This window comes from Zalophus californianus, chromosome 3, assembly GCF_009762305.2.
Source record: "Zalophus californianus isolate mZalCal1 chromosome 3, mZalCal1.pri.v2, whole genome shotgun sequence".
Lineage (NCBI taxonomy): Eukaryota > Metazoa > Chordata > Mammalia > Carnivora > Otariidae > Zalophus > Zalophus californianus.
Genome location: NC_045597.1, coordinates 127,201,555 through 127,210,199, shown reverse-complemented (window position 1 = coordinate 127,210,199; position 8,645 = coordinate 127,201,555).

Sequence of the window (8,645 nt, the reverse complement as noted above, 5' to 3'; positions counted from 1 at the left end):
AGACTCTGGGCAATGAGAGCTTTTAACTTTGGGAGAGAAAAAGTTGTAGTAAAGTCTCTGATGTAAGAACACAAATGTTTCCCCACGGAAAGGTGCACTAACTCTTGGGATTTAAATGCCGAATTTTGTGTCCTGTTAAGAGCTATCAGAGAGAGATTCTCTCCAACCAGACACAAACGGAAAGAGAAAAATCTCCCTGTCGTGAACCACTGCTTTCCATATCTTCTTCCTTAGAATCTGGCTGGAGGAAGGAGCCTGAAAATGAAACAACTCAACCTTTTATATTTGCATAAAAATGACTCTTTCAGGGCTTAGAAAGGTGAGTGGAGGGGGAAAAATAATCTAAACCATTTTTACTTGTGCAGACCTTATTTGAGCATCCAGCATCATCAGTGAAAAGCTGTCAGAACTCTTGGATCTGATAGCAAGGACTGGCCACAAGCCTCAACGCAATGAATGGGCCAGCACATTCAATTTTAATTAAGTCCCCATGCCAGGAGAGAGAGCTTTGGGGGAAAGCAAGCTTTGGGAGTGCCATGTGTTCACAGAGTTGCTCTACATTCATGGAACCATTTGAAATAATTGCAGCTGGTGTGGACATTTAACTGACCAATTAAAAGAATTTTATCATTTGTCTCCTGCCAAACATTTGACATAACTACAAAATGATTTTTGAATTATGCGCACCTTTATGGCTGTTTGTTCTCCTGGGAGGTGAGGCTTTCATCCAGAATTGCTGTCTCTCTTGAACTCAGGCCAGCTCGTCCTCTTAGAGTACCCTGTCACAAGGAGTAAGTGAAAAATAAACCATTCCATCTTTCTTGCAGAAACACCAAGGACTCTGACTTAATGTTCTTAGCCCAGCTACAAAGAGGCAGAGGAGACCAATTACAGCTGTCGAAGGCAAGCTGGACTTGGTCTTTGCAGGTAATAAGATCTGGCTGACACTCCCCATCTGCACCTTCCTAGCGCCAGTTGCTCTCAAATTACATTTCCCATAAAGAAATTAAAGAAAAATCTAATCCTGCACCATATGTAGATCCAGCTCCCCGGTGTTATCTACATTTGCCTTTGCCATAGTGACTGTTAGGAGAAAGGATCCTTGTGACCTGCTCTACTACTAAATTAAAGGTGGATGATTCTACTGTTAAAATATGGCTTTATGCCAGTAATGCCACCTTCACATATTATGTTAACATCTTTTTTTTAAAAAAGATTTTATTTACTTATTTGACAGAGAGAGACACAGCCAGAGAGGGAACACAAGCAGGGGGAGTGGGAGAGGGAGAAGCAGGCTTCCAGCTGAGCAGGGAGCCCGATGTGGGGCTCGATCCCAGGACCCTGGGATCATGATATAAGCCAAAGGCAGACGCTTAACCGACTGAGCCGCCCAGGCACCCCTTACGTTAACATCTTATCAGTTACCTTAGGAACAGGGGGCTGACCATAGGTTCAGTTTCAGTGAACCATTTTTCCTCATTCTGGAGTGCAGAAGGAGACTGTTTTTAAGAAAGGAAAGAGAAAGACAAGAAAACACATTCAAGTTGGAGCTCTTATCACAAATATCTCCTTTCTGAACCCAGAGTTGGTGCTGTGGATAAAAATGGGAAGCAATAGTTTTTCTTAATAGCACTGAAAAGACTCAGAACATTTCTTTGTTAACTATAAGGCTGTGGTTTATAGCACAGTAAGGAGAGGAGCAATAGGAAGTGTGTAAATTGGGAAGGTGCTTAAAATCAAGACTTACCTCTTGATTGTTGCTATTTATTTGGCTTATTTTTCTTTAACCTCTCCCAGTACATTGCCTCTTTTCCCTTTGTCTATTTACATGGAATAATTCCTTTCATCTTAAAAAAAATGTTATCAGGTCTTTTTCTTTTTCTTTTTCTTCATCTTCATTATTATGATTTTGAAAACCTCACTTGCTCACTTCCCATCAGTGTTTGAGTTCACCACAACTTTCCTTAGCATCCCACTAAACTGGGACATCCCCAATTCAAGGCGCAGGTTTTAGTCATCCCACTCTTAACTTTTTGACCCAGAAATATTTTACTACTTTTTTTTTCTCTTTTAAATTCTAGCCATATCCACTGCCTCATTAATATCCTTTCTTAGTTTTCCTTCGACCTCTGGTCTTCTCTTACTGCATCAAGCCCATCCCTTTTCTTCTCTGCACTGTTGTGATCTTTGTGCAAGACACTATTCTTTTTTGTCTTTATTATTTCAAAATCCTCCTGATGAGTATCCTTCTACTGGCTTACTGAACTTCCAATCTTTCTTTCTTCTTGTTGCCTCTCCTATAGTTTTGTAACGACACTCATTTCTTCTCCCTTGCCTTATTAAAATTTTGCAGTGGTCGTTAAGATAGAACTCAAACTTCTTACCATGTCCTGCATGTGTCTTGGTGACTGCTTCTCACCCTCACCCACAGACATGAAGCCATACCAAATTATTTGCAAGTTACCTGACTGCTGCATTCTCTTCATCATACCTTAAATATATTATCCCATCTTCTAGTAAAGCCTTTATTCCCCTTTTTCCTACCCATATTTCATGACATATTTCAAATCTTATCTCCCTGAAAAATCACCCCAGACACCATATGCAGACAGCCCAATTTCCCTCTGCATTGCTTTCGTTGCACTCTGTGCTTGGCTCTATAGCCACTTATATTGTCTTGCAATGGTCTGTATCCTGTCACTAGACTCATCTTTTTCTAACAATGGACTGTTTTTTTATTGATATTTTCCTACTATTTAGAATAGAGCTTGACATTAGTCACTCAATACTTAGAAGAATGTAGGGAATTAAGAAAGGAAGAGAGGAAGGGAGGAAAGGAGGAGATATGGTGCTAGCCCAGAAATCATCCATCCGTTCATCCATCTTTCTTGTAGTGGACTCCTTAGGAACCACCCTCTTCTACTCTTAGTTTGTGTGGTTCAGGTGGAATTAATTCCACACTTGGAATTAAATGTTCTCTTCCATCTATGTCTCTCTGGGTGGACATATGGATTTTGAAAATACAAGTATAAATTTTTCTGCCAATTCTGAATGTAGAAGCATTGAAAACTCAAATATTTCAGAAATAGAAAAAGTGTGGTGTATGGTTTCTAGAAATACATCTATTGGAAGTGAAATTGTATACTCATTTATCATATGTATCAACAAAGCTAAGATGTCTATTAAATATTCAGCAAGTATTATATCCCAAAAGTCTAATCTATGAATGACCTCATTACTTTCAGAGATGAATAAAATCAGCTACCCATGCAAATGAGTCCTTGGATGCAAGTTTACATACTATTTGTGAAAACTTACTTGAACTTTTGCCTAGAAGATCCTTATGCATATTCTATATGTTGATATTCTTTTGGCGTTTATGGCAGAACAGCTATTTTCGACTCTTGACTCTTCTTCTTTTTAATCAGTCATACAATCCTTCCTCTGAGATGTCCTGGCAGTTCCACATTTCCTTTCCATCTCCAAACTTCTTATTCTGCCATCACCTTTCTTAGTTCTCTGTGGTACCAGTCCCTGGAGAAAAAAAAGGCATACTTCACCTCTCCACACTCTCTTCCACCAACACCTACAGAAGTAGCAAGGTGACAAAGACAAAAACTGTATCCAACCCAGAGAAGTATTTTTCAAAGCCCAAATTATAATAATTTGAGGATTTCACATAAAAGTTAAATTTCCAGCTTACCTTGAAAATAAGTTCCAACAAATCTAAAGCCCACGTTCTTGCATGGTAACTATTGTGAATTGAATTGTGTCCCCCCTAAAAGATGCACTGAAGTCCTAACTGCTGGTACTTATGAATGCCATCTTATTTGTAGACGTAATCAAGGTAAGGTGAGGTAAAACTGAATCAAGGTGGGCCTCAATTTAATGACTGGTGTCCTTTTAAGAAGAGGGAAATTTGGACAGAGACATAGATGGAAGAGAACACTGTATGAATATACACAGACATAGGGACAACACCATTGTGGCAGAGATTAGAGTGATGCATCTACAGATACGGAACATTTAGGATAGTAGTCTATGAAGGGGCAAGGAAGGATCCTCCCATAAGGCTTTAAGAAGCACATGACTTTGCCAACACTTATATTTAGAACTTCTAATCTCCAGAACTGTGAGACAAGAATTTTCTATTGTTTTAAGCCACCCAATTTATGGTATTTTGTTATGCAGCCTAAGACAGTAATACAGTAACAATGGGCAAGAAATTAACAAAGGCTGCTCCCTTTAGATGGGGCTTATGATCTTCGGTTCCAGGAGTTAAGGATAAACCCTGTCCTCTCCTATGGTTTCTGTGTCATAAAGGCTAAGTGTCAGTGCCATCTGCCATCTTATACTCAGTCAGTTTCCCCAGTTTGCATGATGCCTTTTGTCCTCATAAGGCTTTGAATTTGTGATATCTTTGTATGTTAATTGATTCATTTTTATTTCAAGTTGTGTATTTTCTTTAACACAACTATCAAAAATATCATTTTGTTATTGCTGCTGCTGCTGTTTTTGATGTAGTTGTTTACATTTTGGATATAGGCTTTATCTTGACAAAAAGAAAGAAAAAAAGGAAAGAAAGAGAAATATCCAGGTCTTTCCCCAGATATTGATATTTTGTGCTGGATAATTCTTTGTTTTAGGGGTAGTTCTGTGCCCTGTAAGATATTTATTGGTATCCCAAGCTTCTACTCACTAGATGCCAGAGGCATCCCCATAGTTGCGACAGCCAAAAATGACTCCAGACATTGTTAAATATTACGGAGGCAGAGAGAGGTGGAGGTGGAAAGTGAGGGAAGAGGTGGGAGCAGAATGACAAATCTGCCTCACTGAGAACCACTGTCCTAGGCTATTTTTCACATCTAGTCTCATAAAAATAAATAAACACAGTAGCACACTATAACAAATGTTTCAGCATAACAAATGCCTCTCAGAAAATAATGCACACTTTTGTCTTGTCACTGTCCGGACATCTAGCCCTAAAAATTTTCTTCTTTTAGTCTGTGACAAAAAGTGTTAGCTGTTTCCCAATATCCCTTTGGCTATTCTGCCTTAATAAGAACACTGACATTTATTTGGGCACACTGCCATGCAGATAGAAAACTTCACTCCCTAGCTGAGTGTGGCTAATCAAAATATGTAAATAGATGTAGATGTTGGCCAATGAGATCCAAATGGGTGTGCTACATGGAACTTTCAGAAAGTGCCATTAAAGAAAGGGCTTACTCTTATTATTTCTTTTTTGCTTTCTGCTGCCTGGAATTTTAATGTAATGTTTGGGTCTCTGGCAGCCATCCTGAGGCAATGCACTAAAAATAGAGGAAAAACAAATCAGAAGTCTGGGTCCCTGAAACAGAGCAGTTGCCATATCATTTCAGGACTGCCTCCCTTAGAACTTCAATTCAGAAGAGAAAAATAAAATTTTATCTTGTTGACATCACTCTTATTTCAGGTTTCCTACCACATGGAATACAGCCTACTTGTAGTTAACAAATATCCCATCCCAATTCTAAGAAATTCTCCCAAAGTTTATTTGATGATAATCTGTATTATTTCAATATTGGTTCACACATAGCTGTCTTTAAAGTTAAAAAATATCAAAGTGTGTTTTGTAATATGGCAATAATAATATATATCTTATGTTTCCAATCAGAGATAATGTATATAAAGAACCTAACACACTGCCTGCATGATAGATATGTTGCTATAATCAACCATGAGGGTGATTATTACCATTTTAATTATTATTAGATCTGAGAATATCTTCCTTTAGAATTCCTATGATCTAGGGAAATTATTCTGCTGGTCTTTACAGTGTCTTTTTTGGGTGGCTAGGATACGTGGCTGAGTGAAACTTACATATATGACTTGTTTTCTTTTGTGTTATATGTAAGTATAATATTAAATACACAAATTAATATTTTAAAAATGGTATTTGGGGCACCAAAATATTATGATATATACTCTTTTAAATTAAAATGCAGTTATTTCCTGTAACTCTAGATCTGACATCTGGCATCACCAGTCATTTTTTAAAACTTATCGATGCCTGGGTACCACTTCTAGAGAATCTGATTTGATTCTTGGATTCAACCTAAACATTGGAACGCTTTTAGAGCTCTCCAGTTGGTTAAAACCCATAGCAAAGTTTGAAAAACACTGCTTTACACAATAGTCAGGACAGGTAATTTTCCTACTGTTTGTTACAGTTGTCAGAGATCAAGAGCCTGGCACCTGAAAGGAGTGAGCAAATGTTGGCTCTCCAGGTTGCCAGAGTGCTAATCAATGTAATTATAAGATTTGCTTATTTTTTTCATCATATTCTCCTCTTCTGATACTCTTTTCTCCCTGTCAGTCATTGGCCATTCTAAAATAGGAAGGAATTTACCATTTAATTTTTTAAAAACTATATATGTACCCTTAGAGTAGCAGTTGAGAAGAGATCATCAGAGTGGGTTGGCATCAGAATGGATTCCTCTGGCATTTTTAGCCACAACCCATTGCTTTTTTTACTTCTTAGTATTGACCTTTGTCACTACTACCACTGTCTTTTCAGACTAAACTGAAGGGCAGTTAGGAAAAAAAGGAAAAAAAAAAATAAATTACCTCTTTCTGCACCTTGGAAACTGTTTTATAACAAATTCCAAGATGAAATAAAGCAATATAAAATGAGGGAGTGATATTCTGTTTTTTTAAACCACTCAATATTTTAATATCCATTTTCTATGAAAAATAATTCATCACACCATTGTTCCACCTCCTTCAAAGCTCAACGTGCTGAAAAATTATAGCTTATAACAATCTAATTTTTATACCTGGAGGTTGGTTTTAAAATACACAGAAAGTATATTATTGCTTGTCCTAAGTGGATCTTATAATCTAGGATTTAAAAGAAAACATTATATATACCCAATTGTTGATGTCAAACAGGTTTTAAAGTGGCTCAGCTTTAACGATAGAAAATGAAATTTGAGGGTGCCTGAGTGGCTCAGTTGGTTAAGCGACTGCCTTCGGCTCAGGTCATGATCCTGGAGTCCCAGGATCGAGTCCCGCATCGGGCTTCCTGCTCAGCAGGGAGTCTGCTTCTCCCTCTGACCTTCTTCCCTCTCATGCTCTCTCTCTACCATTCTCTCTCTCTCAATAAATAAATAAAAATCTTTATAAAAAAAAAAGAAAATGAAATTTGAAAATTGAACACAAACAGTTTTATTTGAAAAGGGCAAAAGTGTATTCCTTTAAGTTGGTTGTAAATACATTTTTAACTTTTTGAGGGGAAACTCTCATACAAAATACATTAACAAGGTTGTTATAACAAGGAACCATCCATGTTAACATCTCTACACGTCAAGAAAATAAAATATTGTCAGCATCTAGAGCACCCTCTAGATGTTACTTCTTAATCCCACTCTTCCCTCCTGCAAAAGGTAATCAACACCCTGACTTTTATAGTAAATATTTATTTACTTTTCTTTATAGATTTATTAATTAAGCATGTATCTGTAAACATTAGAATTAGTTATGTCTGATTTATAAAATATGTACATATATTTATAATTTATGTAAATGTCTGTAAATTTTATATAAATGAAACCCTTTTGGGTCTGTCCTCTTTCAATCCATGCTATGCTTGTGAGATTCACTCATATAATTTCCTATAATTGTATTTAACTAAATTTATGCTACACATTATTTCATTGTGTTAATATACCACAATTTATTCATTACCCTTCAGAAAAACTTGATTGTATTCAGTTTGAGGATATGGCAGATAAGACTCATGAATATTCTTGTACATGTCTTTTAGAGCATCCAACAAAGGTTGGTGTGATAAAGACCCTGACATGCAGGGAACTATGGAGATGATTAAAAGATGGGCAGCAAATTATAATATTATTTAATTCAGGGCACCTGGGTGGCTCAGTCGGTTAAATGTCCAACTCCTTATTTCAGCTCAGGTCATTATCTCAGGGCTGTGAGATGGAGTTCCGCATCCAGCTCTGTGCTCAGCAGGAAATCTGCTTGAGATTCTCTCTCTCCCTCTCCCTCGAGTGCATACACACACTCTCTCTCTCTCTCAAATAAATCCTGAAAAAAGAATATTACTTAATTCATACAAAGATAAATGTCGAGTAGACTGAGAAGAGCCCTATCACTTCAGCAAGAAATATTCCTTACCCAGTTTTGCACCTGAGCTAGTTCTTAGACCCCAAATCCACTGACTGGAGGAAAAGCTGGATCCTCAGGAGGCAGAACACAGTAACACCATGGCAAATGAATGCAGTAATGATTTTCTGAGTCCTTTCTCAGGGCAACATATATAAATTTACTCAGGTTACCATCCACTGGCAAAAAAAAAAAAGCATGTCCAAATGTTTTGAGGACTTTTGGACACAGGTTTGAAGGTGATATTGATACCAACAAGCCTGATGCATCATCATGGTCTGCTGATCAAGATAGAGATTATGTGGGGGCAGGTAATAAATTGTGTCCTGACCCAGCCCCAGCTCATAGTGGGTCAGCTGGGTCCACAGACTGAATTGGTGATCATTTCTGTGTTCCTGAATATATAATTGTAAGGCACAACAAATGGTAGTTGGCAGAACCGTAGCACTGGTTCCTTGGTCTGTGGGGTAAGAGCTATA